Source organism: Microcaecilia unicolor, chromosome 3 (genome assembly GCF_901765095.1).
Source record: "Microcaecilia unicolor chromosome 3, aMicUni1.1, whole genome shotgun sequence".
Classification (NCBI taxonomy): domain Eukaryota; kingdom Metazoa; phylum Chordata; class Amphibia; order Gymnophiona; family Siphonopidae; genus Microcaecilia; species Microcaecilia unicolor.
In genome coordinates, this window is record NC_044033.1 from 20,359,911 (window position 1) to 20,376,584 (window position 16,674).

A 16,674-nucleotide genomic window follows, 5' to 3' on the forward strand; every position below is an offset into this window, starting at 1 on the left:
ACCACCAGTTCTGGCACAGACCGTATAAGTCTGCCCAGCACTATCCCCGCCTCCAAACCACCAGTCCCGCCTCCCACCATCGGCTCTGGCACAGACCGTATAAGTCTGCCCAGCACCATCTCCGTCTCCCGCCACCGGCTTTGCCACCCAATCTAGTCTAAGCTCCTTAGGACCCATTCCTTCTGAGCAGGATTCTTTTATGTTTATCCCACGCATGTTTGAATTCCGTTACCGTTTTCGTTTCCACCACCTCCCGGGGGAGAGCATTCCAAGCATCCACTACTCTCTCCGTGTAAAAATACTTCCTGACATTTTTCTTGAGTCTGCCCCCCTTCAATCTCATTTCATGTCCTCTCGTTCTACTGCCTTCGCATCTCCGGAAAAGGTTCGTTTGCAGATTAATACCTTTCAAATATTTGAACGTCTGTATCATATCACCCCTGTTTCTCCTTTCCTCCAGCGTGTACATGTTCAGGTCCGCAAGTCTCTCTGAAGGGCTGTGTTTGGGGCACGGCAAGTAAGTTGTTTCCAGTTTTATGGTGCTGCTGTCATATGTTTTAATATTTGTGCATTTAACCCTTCTCCTCCACCGCTAACTCCAGACTCTGTTCCTTTTATCTTACCGCACCTTATGCCTGGAATAGACTTCCTGAGCCGGTACGTCAAGCTCCATCTCTGGCCGCCTTCAAATCCGGGCTAAAGGCCCACCTGTTTGATGTTGCTTTTGACTCCTAACTTTTCACTTGTTCGTAACCTTTATCTTGTCTTCCTCTCTTCAATAGTCCCTTATCCCTATGTGTCCTGTCTGTCTGTCCTGAATTAGATTGTAAGCTCTCTTGAGCAGGGACTGTTTCTTCTTCATGTTCAATTGTGAAGCGCTGCGTACAACCGGTAGCGCTATAGAAATGATTTGTAGTAGTAGTAATTTCAACAAAGAGCTTATTTAGCTGATAATACTAATTACTTGAGGTTGCCTTTTCTACTGCTCCTTCACCTACATTTAGTACTGCTATTTCCTTTGGCCCCTCCCCACTGGGAAGTATCTGAGTCCCAAGCAAACTTTCAACCATGTGTCTCCCTCCCCTCCTCTCCCCCAGTCCAGCATCTCCTCCTTCCCTTCCCCCTACCACCACCACCTTTCTGTCAGAGGAGGCAGGATGTGGCCAGCATTGTTGTCTTGCCAGCATTGCCAGTGCTGAGCTGTCACTCACATCCTCCCCCCCCCCCCCCCCCCCCCCCCCCCCATTCTGCCACCCTAGACAAATGCCTAGTTTCCGGGCTAACTGTGCTCCCTATCCCTCTCTTCCACAGTACAAGTTCTCTTACCTTGGCGTCCAGTTTGTGTGTGAAATTTAACTGGATCTGTAGCTTAATTATTTCCCTGTTCTCGAGGGCTTACAGTCAAGGGCCTTATTTATTAAGCTGTGTTATGGCAATAACACACATTATTTTGCAAATAATGTGGGATGTTTTACAAAGAATCCAAATGTGTACAAAGCAGCTAATTACGCAAAATGAATAATGCAGCTTGCATTAAATTTCACAAGCTGTTATTCTTTGAAAGTTAACATCTCAAGAGCTGGAGTATCACCTGATAACGTTTTTTTTATTTTGCAGCTCTGTATTCCTGGAATGCGTTGCCTCTTGAAATCATATGTGCTAGAACTCATATTTCACGTTTCATCAAGTTTTCAAAACAGCTTTGCCAAAAGTATTTGGCCATTCATTCATGATGTAAGATAAGATTTTTATAAGTATAGATTTTAAATTATGTATACATTTTTAAAGCTATTGCTTTATCTTATTCCGCCTTGCTCATCTTTAGAACAGGGGTAAGCAACCCGCAGCCCACGAGACCACGGGAAGTATACACAGAAAACGTTATTAACCAGAGTCTTGATGATTTTAAATACTGTAATTTGTATATATTTTCAGAATATCCATTCCAGCAGTTTGTTTCCATTGTTTACACTTAAATTTGTATTTAATCATTTATTACAGAAGGCCTATGGCGCTCTCTGCATTTCTGGTCTACAGAGAATGTGGTAAAGGTGGTTAGCTTAGCGGAGTTTAAAAAAGAAAAAGGTCTGGACGGCTTCCTAAAGGGAAAGTCCATAGACCATTATTAAATCTACTGCTTATTTCTGGGATAAGCAGCATAAAATGTATTGAGCTTTTCTGGGATCTTGCCAGGTATTTGTGACCTGGATTGGCCACTGTTGGAAACAGGATGCTGGGCTTGATGGACCTTTGGTCTGTCCCAGTGTGGCAACACTTATGTACTTGGGATTCTGAATGGAATCTTGCTATTCTTTAGAATTCTAGAATCTTGCTATTCTTTGGGGTTCTACATGGAATGTTGCTACTATTGGGTACTTGTGACCTGGATTGGCCACTGTTGGAAACAGGATGCTGGGCTTGATGGACCTTTGGTCTGTCCCAGTGTGGCAATACTTATGTACAGATAGTACTGACATAGATGTGACCCTCTGTGTGTTAAGGTTGCCCACCCCTGTTCTAGAGCCTTCTTCAAAATGGTGCTGCCCAGCTGACCCCTGGCAGCAGTCTTAGAGTATTACTATTAGGGAGTTCAAACTGCGCTATAAGAGCTTTTTTCTTTAAATTTTAGATAGCAGCTTGATCCCCTCCCCTACCCCAGCGGCGCCATTTTGAAGAAGGCAGCCACCGAGCAGGAGCAAGTGGGGATTGAATCTGCCCTGTTACCCCCGGGACCCCTGGAGTGAATCAGAGTTATGCATGCAGGCTGGCTGATAGAAGGGAGATAATATGAAGGGGAAGGCAAGGGGGAAAGGTCTGTGCCAATGTAGGGGGGGAGGGGATTGCCAAAACAAAAGTTGACTCAGGGCACCACAGTCCCTTGAGATGGCCATGGTATCTGTGCGCATGTATTGGGGGGGAGGGGTAAGGTAGGAAAGCTGCACGCCGCTTGTATCCTGTGGTAGGGCACTGTGTGTGCATGTATTTGGTGTGAGGGGGAGGGGAAAGGCCCATGGTACATATGCTATTGAGATTGAAGGGGGGCAGACTCAAGAAGAATGTCAGGAAGTATTTTTTCACGGAGAGGGTGGTGGATGCTTGTAATGCCCTCCCACGGGAGGTGGTGGAGATGAAAACGGTAAAGGAATTCAAACATGCATGGGATAAACATAAAGGAATCCTGTGCAGAAGAAAGGGATCCTCAGGAACTTAGCCTAGAATGGGTGGCAGAGCTGGTGGTTGGGAGGCGGGGCTAGTGTGGGCAGACTTATACGGTCTGTGCCGGGGCTGGTGGTGGGTGGCAGGGATAGTGCTGGGCAGACTTATACGGTCTGTGCCAGAGCTGGTGGTTGGGAGGCGGGGATAGGGCTGGCCAGACTTATACGGTCTGTGCACTGAAGAGGACAGTACAAATAAAAAAAGTAGCACATATGAATTTATCTTCTTGGACAGACTGGATGGATCGTGCAGGTCTTTTTCTGCCGTCATCTACTATGTTACTATGCTATGGAGGGGGTGAGGGTTTATCTTGTACTGCTACTGTATGTGCTATACCTGTTCGGTGTGCAGAAGACTTTTGGTATCCAGTTCCCCTTTCAATCTGGCTCCTTTTATGAGTGCTACAACTTTACAAGAAACTAAAACAAAAAACCCCTCAAGAGTGTGTTCCAAAGACTGTTTTCCTGATTTGTAACTAAATACCGTAACCAACGTCTCTCCATGTCTAGCCTAGCGTGCCAGGAAAATCTCTCCAATCAGAGAGATTTATTTCCCTTATCTGTGTCCAATATGGATCAAGTGAAACAGCCAAATGGATACAGTACTCATGGCAGGAGATAAAGGGCATCCAGGCATTCCTACATTATTTTGTTGTTCTCCTGTTCTAAATTACCCTTCCAGGACTATTGGTCATAACAGGGCAGAGCGGTTTATTTGAGGGGTTTATTGCATATAACCCTGAATGAAATAACTTTTACGGCCCTGCTGAGTCTCATTTTCTGAAAACAGGGAGACTCACAAGTTAGCACAGAGGTGAACTGGCTTCCTGTCCGAAGGAGCTGCTGAATCCCATTCATCATGGATTCCTCCAAGATTACACAGCGACACTCAGGACACTTCTTCACTGTTACAGAGCAACTCACTCATTAGACTGATGCCTTTACAACGGGGGGGGGGGGGGGGGGGGGTCGACCACAAAACCACCAAAACCAGTTAGGCGACCACCTGGCATCAGTGAGACAGAACCACAAAATGGCAGGTCCATTCACATAGGCCGTGGGTTCTCAATGCAATCTCAGGTAGTTATAGGCCGTCCAATCCCCAAAATCTAGTTCATAGCTGCTAATATTAGTGGAAGTCAAACGCGCGTGAGATAAACACAAAAGAATCCTGTTTAGAAGGAATGGATCCATGGAATCGTAGCGGAGATTGAGTGGCAACGCCGGTAATTGGGAAGCAAAACCAGTGCTGGGCAGACTTCTACGGTCTACGCCCTGATCGTAACTGAATAGATAGGGATGGGCGGGAGTGTAAATTTTAAGGGGTTTCGACGTTAGCTTCATAACTTAGTACAAGAAGAGTGCTGGGCAGACTTTCACGGTCTGTGCCCTGAGAATGGCAAGGACAAATCAAACTTGGGTATGCATATAAAGTATTGCATACCATGTAAAATGAGTTTATCTTGTTGGGCAGACTGGATGGACCGTTTAGGTCTTTATCTGCCGTCATTTACTATGTTACTATGTGTTACTATCCTGCTTAGTTTCAAAAGAGAAGGGCGCCCATCTTCCGACACAAATCGGGAGATGAGCGGCCTTCTCTCAGGGCCGGCCAAATCGGCATAATCGAAAGCCAATTTTGGACGGCCTCAACTGCTTTCTGTCGCAGGGACGGCCAAAGTTCAAGGGGGCGTGTCGGCAGTGTACCGAAGGCGGGACAGGGGCATGGTTAACAGATGGCCGTCCTCGGCCGATAATGGAAAAAAGAAGGGTGGCCCTGATGAGCATTTGGCTGACTTTACTTGGTCCCTTTTTGTTGACGACCAAGCCTCGAAAAGGTGCCCAAACTGACCAGATGACAACCGGAGGGAATCGGGGATGACCTCCCCTTACTCCCCCAGTGGTCACCAACCCCCTCCCACCCAAAAAAAAATGTTAACATTTTTTTTGCCAGCCTGTATGCCAGCCTCAAATGTCATACCCAGCTCCATCACAGCACTATGCAGGTCCCTGGAGCAGTTTTTAGTGGGTACTGCAGTGCACTTCAGGCAGGCGGACCCAGGCCCATCCCCCCTAGCTGTTACACTTGTGGCGGTAAATGGAAGCCCTCCAAAACCCACCCGAAACCCACTGTACCCACATCTAGGTGACCCCCTGTTACCCTTTAAGGGCTATGGTAGTGGTGTACAGTTGTGGGTAGTGGGTTTTGGGGGGCTCAGCACCCAGGGTAAGAGAGCTACGTACCTGGGAGCAATTTGTAAAGTCCACTGCAGTGCCCCCTAGAGTGCCTGGTTGGTGCCCTGGCATGTAAGGGGGACCAGTGCACTACAAATGCTGGCTCCTCCCACGACCAAATGGCTTGGATTTGGCCGGGTTTGAGATGGCCGCCCTTAGTTTCCATTATAGGCGAAAACCAATGGCAGCCATCTCTAAGGGCGGCCCAAATGTTGAGATTTGGCCATCCCCAACCATATCGAAATGAAAGATGGCCTCCCATCTTTGTTTTGATAATACGGTCGTGTACGCTTCTTTACGGGGGCCGTCCCTAGAGATGGGCGACCCGTTCGATTATGCCCCTCCACGTTACTCTTTGGGGTTCTAAATGGAATGTTGCTACTAATTGGGATTCCAGAATATTGTAACTCTTTAGGATTCCAGAATCTTCAGAACATTTAGTACAAGAAGAGTATTGGCAGAGTTTCACGGTCTGTGCCCTGAGAATGGCAAGGACAAATCAAACTGGGGTATACATATCAAGTATCACATACCATGTAAAATGAGTTTATCTTGTTGGGTAGACTGGAATGGGCCGTACAGGTCTTTATCTGTCATCATTTACTGTGTTACTATGTTACTCTTTGGGGTTCTACATGGAATGTTGCTACTAATTGGGATTCTGGAATCTTGTAACTCTTTAGGATTCTAGAATCTTCAGAACGTTTAGTACAAGAACAGTGCTAGGCAGACTTCTACAGTTTGTGCCCTGAGAATGGCAAGGACAAATCAAACTGGGGTATACATATAAAGTATCACATACCATGTAAAATAAGTTTATCTTGTTGGGTAGACTGGATGGACCGTATAGGTCTTTATCTGCCATTGTTTACTGTGTTACTATGCTACTATGTAAAAAAGAATTATGCAGATAATATTCAGTGTTATTTAACTGGCTATCTGTGAATATTCAGTGCTCCGCCAGCCAAGTTAAGTAGCAAAATTGGGCCACCAAAATAGCAGGTCTGTGTTTGTCTGCTCTAAATTTAACTGGTCAGTGCTGAATATTAACTTAGGAGCCCTTTTACTAAGGTGCGTAGGTGCCTATGCACGTCCAGTGCATGTCAATTTGGAACTACCATCTGGCTACCGTGTGCCCCGGGCTGTAATTCCATGTTTTTATGCATGTCCGATATGCATGGTGGAAAGTATTTTTTATTTTCTACCACGTGGCGCTAACCAGGCGGTAATCGGCAGTGTACACGCGCTGATGATTACCTCCCTATTAATGTGTGAGACCTTACTGCTAAGGTAAGGTCTCAGGCCCAAAATGGGCGCCCGCCAATTTTTATCTTGCCACACACATCCACTTTCGTCCAAAAAAACCAAAAAAGGCCTTTTTTGCAGGAGCACTGAAAAACATGCACTTACATTAGCGCAGGCCATTTTTCGGTGCACCTTAGTAAAAGGACACCGTAGCCGGTTGTTTATAGCGGCAACCCCCCCCCCCCCCCCCCCCCCCCCCCCCGGATATTCAATGCTGGTCACCAGAAATGGCCCGGCATTGAATATCCAGACTCCCCGCCGGGCTGCCTCCCGCAGGCTATATATTGGCCCCTATAGGTCCATATTCTACAATCCAATAAAAAACAGCCAAGCCAGTCCTTAGGGCCCATGCACCTAGTTGGGTTTTCAGGGTATCCATAATGAATGAATATGCCAGTGGTTCCCAATCTGGTCCTGGGTCATGCACTTGAGTCACAAGAATCCAAGGGAATGGTACAATATAGGGGGTGAAGTGCTTCTGTGTACGAAAGAAGAGCGGGACATAGCAGTGATTGTGTCTGATGACCTTAAAGCTTTCAAACAGGTAGAAAAAGCGACGGTCAAAGCCAGAAGGATGCTTGGGTGCATAAAAAGAGGGAAGACCAGCAGGAAAAAGGAGGTGATACTGCCATTGTATAAGTCTCTGGTGAGGCCCTATTTAGAATACTGTGTGCAGTTCTGGAGACTGCACCTACGAAAAGATATAAACAGGATGGAGTCAGTCCAGAGGGCAGCTACGAAATTAGTAAGTGGTCTTGAAAACAAAAAATATAGGGACAGGCTTATGAACCTCAACATGTATACGCTGGAAGAGAGGAGGGAGAGAGGAGACATGATAGAGATGTTTAACTATCTCAAGGGCATTAATGTACAGGAAGTGAGCCTTTTTCAACTGAAGGAAAGTTCTGGAACAAGGGGGCATACGATGAAGTTAAGAGGGAATAGACTTAGGAGGAATCTCAGAAAGTATTATTTCACGGAAAGGGTGGTAGAAGCGTGGAATGGCCTCCCAGTGGAAGTTGTGGAGTCAAGGACGGTGTCAGAATTTAAGAAGGCATGGGATAAGCACGTGGGATCGCTTAGGAAAAGGAAGGGATTACAGAGGATGGGCCGGCTGGATGGACCATTTGGCCTTTATCTGCCTTCATGTTTCTATGGAGGCACCCCAGCCAGTCAGGTTTCAGGATACCCACAATGAATATTCATGAGAGAGATCTGACTGGCTGGGTGCCTCCAGGACCAGGTTTGGGAACCACGGGAATATGCGTTAAATAGATCTGCAATCCTGAAAACATAACTGGCTAGGTGTGCCCTGAGGAGTGGGCTCAGATCAATTTTTATTTATTTGTTTGTTTGTTTGTTACATTTGTATCCCACATTTTCCCACCTATTTGCAGGTTCAATGTGGCTTACACAGTACCGTAAAGGTGTTCGCCAATTCCGGTATGAACAAATACAAGGTGATATTATGGTAGAATAAGGTTCATCATGTGTGACAGACACATTAGGGGATCTTAGAGAGGAAGAGTTGAAATAAAGTATAGTGATCTGTAGCAAAGGCAATCCGCAGAGCCATCCGAAGGAAGCGGCAGAACCTCACGCAGAATGCCTGCTTCAGGAGACTTGCAGTAACTGGTCGTTTCCCCCAACATTCAGGCTTTCTAGATTCTACCAAAATATTTCCCAAATTATTCTGTGCTGAACATGACTGACAGCATCACTGCCTTGTCAGATTGTGGTGGCTCAACTGTATACCCTCAGACTTAAATAAACCAGCCCCACATGGTTTCATTGGGGGGGGAGGGGGGGGATGAGCTCTGCCAAAACAGGCTCCATTCAGCTGAGCTTGTCTTTGAATCGGAAACTGTAGGAATAAAATCCTCATCTTTCACTGGAGGAAAATAAGATGAATCTCCAAGAAGAAGAAAACAAATTAATAGCCAGGAATAACAATTCCTCATCCAATAATTCTAGAAAGTCTAAGAACAAAAAGATTCTTCCCTTAACAATTAAACACCTGCCAATAATTTGTCTTCCAATAATTTAAGGAACAAAGGGGTTTTTGTTTTGATCAAAGGGAATGAAGTTTCATCTTTCAGAAATAAAAAGTGAATTTCCTAAAGGTGACTTTTTCCTAGAAAGGAGCAAATGTGTCTCCCAAAGCCCAGTAATTAGTCTGAAAGACAGGGACCATCTCACAATTGTGCCCTAAGAAAGGCAGGAAGTGCCTGTGGACTACAAACCTTAGTCTTCCTGCAATGCTCTGTAATAGGCTTTTCCTCAACACATGTCCTAGTTCCCTATGTCTTATGGGATTTTTCCTATTGGCTGGTCCTTGTCTCAGTGTATGCTGGGCTGTATCCCGCTCCTTTTCTCTCCATTAGGGTTGAGTGTCTGCAGCAAGCTTTTTCTAAGAACTGTAAGCTGACTTGCTGTACCTTGTTGCATACTCCCTCTTCAGGCTAGTCAGGTTTTCAGCATATCCACAATGAATATGCATGAAAGAGATTTGCATATAATGGAGGCAGTGTTTGCAAATCAAGTTCATGAATATTCAGTATGGATATCCTGAAAACCTGACTGGCAAAGAGTACGCCGGGACTGGAATTAGGAAACGCTTCTATAAAATAACTAAGTTTTTACCAGTTTAAAAGTATTCACGGCATCTACTCTCTCAGCGTGATGCTGAAAACTCCCAGCTCCTCTTGTATACAGGGTGAGCTGATAGAGAACAGACTCCCAGTTCTGCAAGGCACAGACTCTTGTCCAGCACATCTAACTAAGTTAACCACCAGTCCCGCCTCCCACCACCGGCTTCCTCCTCAGAAGGAATGGATCCTAAGGAGCTTAGCCGAGATTGGGTGGCAGAGCCGGTGGCGGGAGGTGGAGATGGTGCTGGGCAGACTTATACGGTCTGTGCCAGAGCCGGTGGTGGGAGGCGGGGCTGGTGGTTGGGAGGCGGGGATAGTGCTGGGCAGACTTATACGGTCTGTGCCAGAACCGGTGGTGGGAGGCGGGGATTGTGCTGGGCAGACTTATACGGTCTGTGCCCTGAAAAGGACAGGTACAAATCAAGGTAAGGTATACACAAAAAGTAGCACATGTGAGTTTATCTTGTTGGGCAGACTGGATGGACCGTGCAGGTCTTTTTCTGCCGTCATCTACTATGTTACTATTTCCTTTTGTTTGACTTTGCATTAAAGAAGATTTTGGTTCAAGAGTCCTGAGTTTTCAAAGCAATGTTCTATAATCTGGTTAACTGCATGCTAATCTCCTGAGTAGAGACAGCTTATCAGGAGACAGAGCAGAACACTAAAGGCTGTAGCTGTCGTTAGGATAATGAGGATTATATTCTGCTTATGAGATAAAACCATTAACCTTCTCACAGGGTCGCTCAAGTCGGCATAATCGAAAGCCGATTTTGGGCGTCCCCAACTGCTTTCCATCGCGGGGACGACCAAAGTTCCTGGGGGTGTGTCAGAAGCGTAGCGAAGGCGGGACTGGGGTGCGCTTAACACATGGGCGTCCTCGGCCGATAATGGAAAAAAGAAGGGCGTCCCTGATGAACACTTGGCCGACTTTACTTGGTCCATTTTTTCTTGCGATCAAGCCTCAGAAAGGTGCCCAAACTGACCAGATGACCACCGGAGGGAATTGGGGATGATCTCCCCTTACTCCCCCAGTGGTCACCAATCCCCTCCCACCATAAAAAAAACTTTAAAAATATTTTTTGCCAGCCTCTATGCCAGCCTCAAATGTCATACCCAGCTCCATGACAGCAGTATGCAGGTCCCTGGACCAGTTTTAGTGGGTACTGCAGTGCACTTCGGGCAGGCGGACCCGGGCCCATCCCCCCCTACTTGTTACACTTGTGGTGGTAAATGTGAGCCCTTCAAAACCCACCAGAAACCCACTGTATCCATATGTAGGTGCCCCCCTTCACCCCTTAGGGCTATGGTAGTGGTGTACAGTTGTTGGGAGTGGGTTTGGGGGGGGGGGGGGGGGGGGTTGAGGGGCTCAGCACACAAGGTGGGCGAGCTATGCACCTGGGATCAATTTCTGAAGTCCACTGCAGTGCCCCCTGGGGTGCCCGGTTGGTGTCCTGGCATGTCAGGGGGACCAGTGCAGTACGAATGCTGGCTCCTCCCATGACCAAATGGCTTGGATTTGGTCGTTTCTCAGATGGGCGTCCTCGGGTCCCATTATTGCTGAAAACTGGGGTCGACCATTTCTAAGGTCAACCTAAATGTTGAGATTTCAGCGTCCCGGACTGTATTATTGAAACAAAAGATGGACACCCATCTTGTTTCGATAATACGGGTTTCCACTCCACTTCGCGGGTACGTCCTGCGAGGACGCCATCAGGAAAACTTCAGCGCACCATTCGATTATGCCCCTCATAGTGGAATTATGAGGAAAGTCTAAAGCGGCTAGGGCTCTTGAGCTTGGAGAAAAGGCGGCTGAGGGGGAGACATGATAGAGGTCTATAGAACAATGAGTGGAGTTGAACGGGTAGACATGAAGCGTCTGCTTACGCTGTCCAAAAATACTAGGACAAAGTAGTAAATTTTAAACGAATTGGAGAAAAAAAATTTCACTTAATGTGTAATTAAACTGGAATTCGTTGCCAGAGAATGTGATAAAGGTGGTTAGTTTAGCAGAGTTTTAAAAAGGTTTGGACGGCTTCCTATAGGAAAAGTCCATAGACCATTATTAAATTGGACTTGGGGAAAATCCACTGTTTCTGGAATAAGCAGTATAAAATGTTTGTACTTTTTTGGGATCTTGCCAGGTATTTGTGATCTGGATTGGCCACTGTTGGAAACAGGATGCTGGGCGTGATGGACCTTTGGTCTGTCCCAGTATGGCAATACTTATGTACTTATGGCCTGCCAGTTGGCTGCATACTATCTGCCCTCAGTTTCTCACAGCTTCCTCTATTTCAATGCTTAAAAGTTTTGTGTCAGCAAACATTTTATTAAATAGTGAACTCAGAAGGGAAGGCTACTCTCCAATGGGCAATCCAGTATCATTACACACAGCAATCAGAAATTAGTCACATGAGACTCAGAGTTGCAGAATAGGAGGTCTCCCAGGCCGGACGCATCAGATGTGGTTACTGAACTTGCACAACTTAAGGAGAACAATTTGTACAGAGCGAGCAAAAAGTGAGAGACAGAAGGCTTGAAGAAAAGCCAGAGCTGCTAATGTGCTACTAATCTAGCTGTCTCAGGTTCACCAGACAGACCTACAAATTCTGTACAATGTCATTTCCTTTGAAAGTTTATCATAATTAATCTTAGCTTTGGTGTTCTCCCCCTGCCAAAATTTCTTCATACGCTCTGCTCCTTCCAGCCTCCCAGTTTTAGCCAAATGCACCTGACTAGAATGTTGAAGACATAAGACACTGGAATTCGTTGCCGGAGAAAGTGGTGAAGGCGGTTAGCTTAGCAGAGTTTAAAAAGGGGTTAGACGGCTTCCTAAAGGACAAGTCCATAAACCACTACTAAATGGACTTGGGAAAAATTCACAATTCCAGGAAAAACATGTATAGAATGTTTGTATGTTTGGGTAGCTTGCCAGGGTCCCCTGACCTGGATTGGCCACTGTCGGGGACAGAATGCTGGGCTCGATGGACCTTTGGTCTTTTCCCAGTATGGCATTACTTATGTACTTATGTACTAACACTGCAAATAAAACATGTTATGTTATATAGCATTTATGTACCATCATCCTTGAACGAAAATTTCATATATCATGTTTCCAAAGTATTTTAACTTGAAACCTGAGTTCTGCTGCCATGTGTATGAATATCACAGCATTCTGCTCCTAATTTTCTTCAGGGTTACTCTTTTCCATATGACCTTACTATTCAGGGCCTGGTTACTTCATTCAACCTATTCAGGGTCTGGCATTCCATTCAACCTGCTGCTCAGGGCCTAGTCGCTTTCCTCAACCTGCTGCTCTTGGTGTGGTTCGGTATTAAGCCTACTTTTTATGGCCTAGTCACTCTACTGCTCAACTTACCACTAATGGCTTGGTCACTCTACTCAACTTGCTACTTAGAGCCAAGTTACTCCACTCAGCCTGGACCTAAGGCCTGGTTACTTTACTCAACCTGATACTAGCATTTTAGCTCAGTGTAGCCTGCTATTCCAAGGTATGGTTGGTCTATTCAACCTACCATTTCTGGTCTAGTTGCTCTACTGCTAAACCTACCACTAATGGCCTGGTCACTCTACTCAGCTTGCTACTTAAAGCCAAGCAACTCCAGTCAGCCTGGACTTAGGGTCTACATAGTAACATAGTAAATGACAGCAGAAAAAGACCTGCATGGTCCATCCAGTCTGCCCAACAAGACAAGCTCATATGTGCTACTTTTTGTGTATACCCTACTTTGATTTGTACCTGTCCTCTTCAGGGCACAGACCGTATAAGTCTGTCCAGCACTATCCCCGCCTCCCAACCACCAGCCCCGCCTCCCACCACTTGCTCTGGCACAGACCGTATAAGTCTGCCCAGCACTATCCTCGCCTCCCGCCACCGGCTGGCTCTGCCACCCAATCTCGGCTAAGCTCCTTAAGATCCATTCCTTCTGAATAGGATTCCTTTATGTTTATCCCACGCGTGTTTGAATTCTGTTACCGTTTTCATTTCCACCACCTCCCGCGGGAGGGCATTCCAAGCATCTCTACTCAACTCAACCTGATACTAGCATGTTAGCTCAATATAACCTGCTACTCCAGGGTATGCAGCCCTACATAAAACATGTAAAATACATTATTTGATACTTGTAATACCAGACTGCAGTGTGCTAAATCCCGAGCAGTGCCACAGGATTACCAGACTGGCTTGGTGGCACAAGGTACCTCTTTGTCAAAGACATAGGTAGACAGAGCTGTCAGAATCTCATTGCTGTCCACTTGGTGTAAGAAGGGAAGCACATCACATTGCCTTAGAAAAGGACACCAACCTGCTTATTTTTGAACGAGAAGGCCGGCCATCTTCCGACACAAATCGAGAGATGGCCAGCCATCTCCTGAAGCCGGCAAAATCAGTATAATCGAAAGCCAATTTTCGCCGGTTTCAACTGCTTTCTGTCGCAGGGCCGGCCAAAGTTCAAGGGGGCATTTTGGCATGGTATGGAAATTTGGACGGGGGCGTGGTTAGTAGATGGCCAGCTTCAGCCGATAATGGAAAAAAGAAGACCTGCTCTGACAAGCACTTCGCCGGCTTCACTTGGTCCGTTTATTTTTAGGACCAAGCCTCAAAAAATTGCCCCAACTGAATAGATGACCACCGGAGGGAATCGGGGATGACCTCCCCTTACTCCCCCAGTGGTCACCAACCCCTTCCCACCCAAAAAAAAAATTAAAAATCATTTTTTTGCCAGCCTCTATGCCAGCCTCAAATGCCATACCCAGCTCAATCACAGCAGTATATGCAGGTCCCTGGAGCAGTTTTTAGTGGGTGCAGTGCACTTCAGGCAGGTGGACCCAGGCCCATCCCCCCCCCCCCCCCCCACGTGTTACACTTGTGGTGGTAAATGTGAGCCCTCCAACCCCCCCCCCCAAAACCCACTGTACCCACATGTAGGTGCCCCCCTTCACCCCTTAGGGCTATGGTAGTGTTGTACAGTTGTGGGTAGTGGGTTTTGGGGGGGATTTGGGGGGCTCAGCACCTGAAGTAAGGGAGGTATGCACCTGGGAGCAATTTTTGAAGTCCACTGCAGAGACCCCTAGGGTGCCCGGTTGGTGTCCTGGCATCTGAGGGGGACCAGTGCACTACATATGCTGGTTCCTCCCACGACCAAATGGCTTGGATTTGGCCAGGTTTGAGATGGATGCCATTATCGGCAAAAAACAATGGCCGCGATCTCTAATGCCGGCCATCTCTAAGGCCAGCCCAAATATTGAGATTTGGCCGGCCCCGACCGTATTATCAAAACGAAAGATGGCCGGCCATCTTGTTTCGATTACACAGTTGGGTATGCCGCTTTCCAGGGCCAGCCTTAGAGATGGCCGCCCATATAGATGGCCGGCCCCGTTCGATTATGCCCCTCTAAGTTCCCCAGAAAAGCAACTACACAGTAAGATCAGATTATTTTGTTTATTGGGATTTATTTACTGCCTTTTTGGAGAATTAATTCAAGGCAGTGTACAGCAAGAATAAGTCAAACATAAGAAATCAACAATAATACAAATTTATGGCATAGTATGCTACTTACAATGTTCACCGTAATACATATCAGAGCATCTTAATAGACAGCACAGGGGACTCCAAACTTGGCAACCTGATTGAGCTGGTGTAGTCCTATTTGACGATTTAGGTTAAGTAACAAATCTTTTTAGTTAAGGACATTTCATTTCATTTAAATATAAAAACTGGCCTGCGGAAGTAGGGGCGTGTGTTTTTGGCACGCGCCTGACCCTTATTGTACCGCATCTGGGAAAAAAGAGATTTTTTTGTTTTACAGAAAATGGATGTGCGACAAAATGAAAACCAACTCGTGTCCATTTTTGGCTCGAGACATTTCCGCCACCCACTGACTTAGCGGTAAGGTCTCACGCGCTACCCAGGCATGCAGCACGCGCTAACTGCCGTTTACTGCCAGGTAGGCGCCCCACGGTAGAAAATAAAAACTATTTCCTACACGTGTGCACACCAGGATGTCAGGACTCACAGAAACAGATCAGCGAACACGCCGGAGACCGGTGCTAAAGAAGACTTCGGCTGGCGGGGGTTGGGGACCCCCACCAGCAAAAGTACCTGGCAGCGGTGGGGGGGGGGGAGTCGAACGTAGAGGGGGCTGGGGCTAAATCTGTGTGGGCCCATACCCCCGTGGCCTCAACTAGCTACGCCCCTGCTATACAGAATCTGATTGTCTGTCTTCCTTTTTTTCCAGTTGAGCTTCTCTGTGCAGTGCTTCACTTGGCCCGCTCTGGGAAAATCCACCTCAAAAGTCAGCTGCAGTTTTGTAAGATAGACTGTGACTAGCTTGGGAAAGGCTCCCAGCCAGTGGAAACATCTGCTCCAAACCTCACAACCATCTAATTGATAAAGAAAAATAAGAGGTCTCGATTAATGGCCTAAACTGGGCAACCTTCCCCAGAAGTGACCAAAACTGTGATGTTTTCCAGCCACATTTCTGCAGTACTTCCTGCTTCCTTTAATTTATTTTTTTATTTTTGTTACATTTGTACCCCTCGCTTTCCCACTCATGGTAGGCTCAATGTAGTTACATGGGGCAACGGAGGGTTAAGTGACTTGCCCAGAGTCACAAGGAGCTGCCTGTGCCTGAAGTGGGAATCGAACTCAGTTCCCCGCACATTCCATGTAGAAGTCGGCCCTTGCAGATCACCAATGTGGCCGCGCAGGCTTCTGCTATGTGGTCTGACGTCCTGCACGTATGTGCAGGACGTCAGACTCACAGAAACAGAAGCAGAAGCCTGCGCAGCCTTCTACATGGAATGTTGCTAGTGGAATAGCAACATTCCATGTAGAATCTCCAATAGTATCTATTTTATTTTTGTTACATTTGTACCCTGCGCTTTCCCACTCATGGCAGGCTCAATGCGGCTTACATGGGGCAATGGAGGGTTAAGTGACTTGCCCAGAGTCACAAGGAGCTGCCTGTGCCTGCAGTGGGAATCAAACTCAGCTGCTCAGGACCAAAGTCCACCACCCTAACCACTAGGCCACTCCTCCACTGTGTCTGATAGCTGGCGCTCTGCTGAAATCAGCTGTGAGACTCTAGGAAACCATTTCCCAGGTGATGCTCCATTAGAAAGAGAAATAGCACAGTGATGGCTCCCATCACCGGCTCTGGCACGGACCGTATAAGTCTGCCCTCCACTATCCATACCTCCCAACCACCAACCTCTCTTCTCCCACCTGCTCCGCCACCCAATTTCAGCTA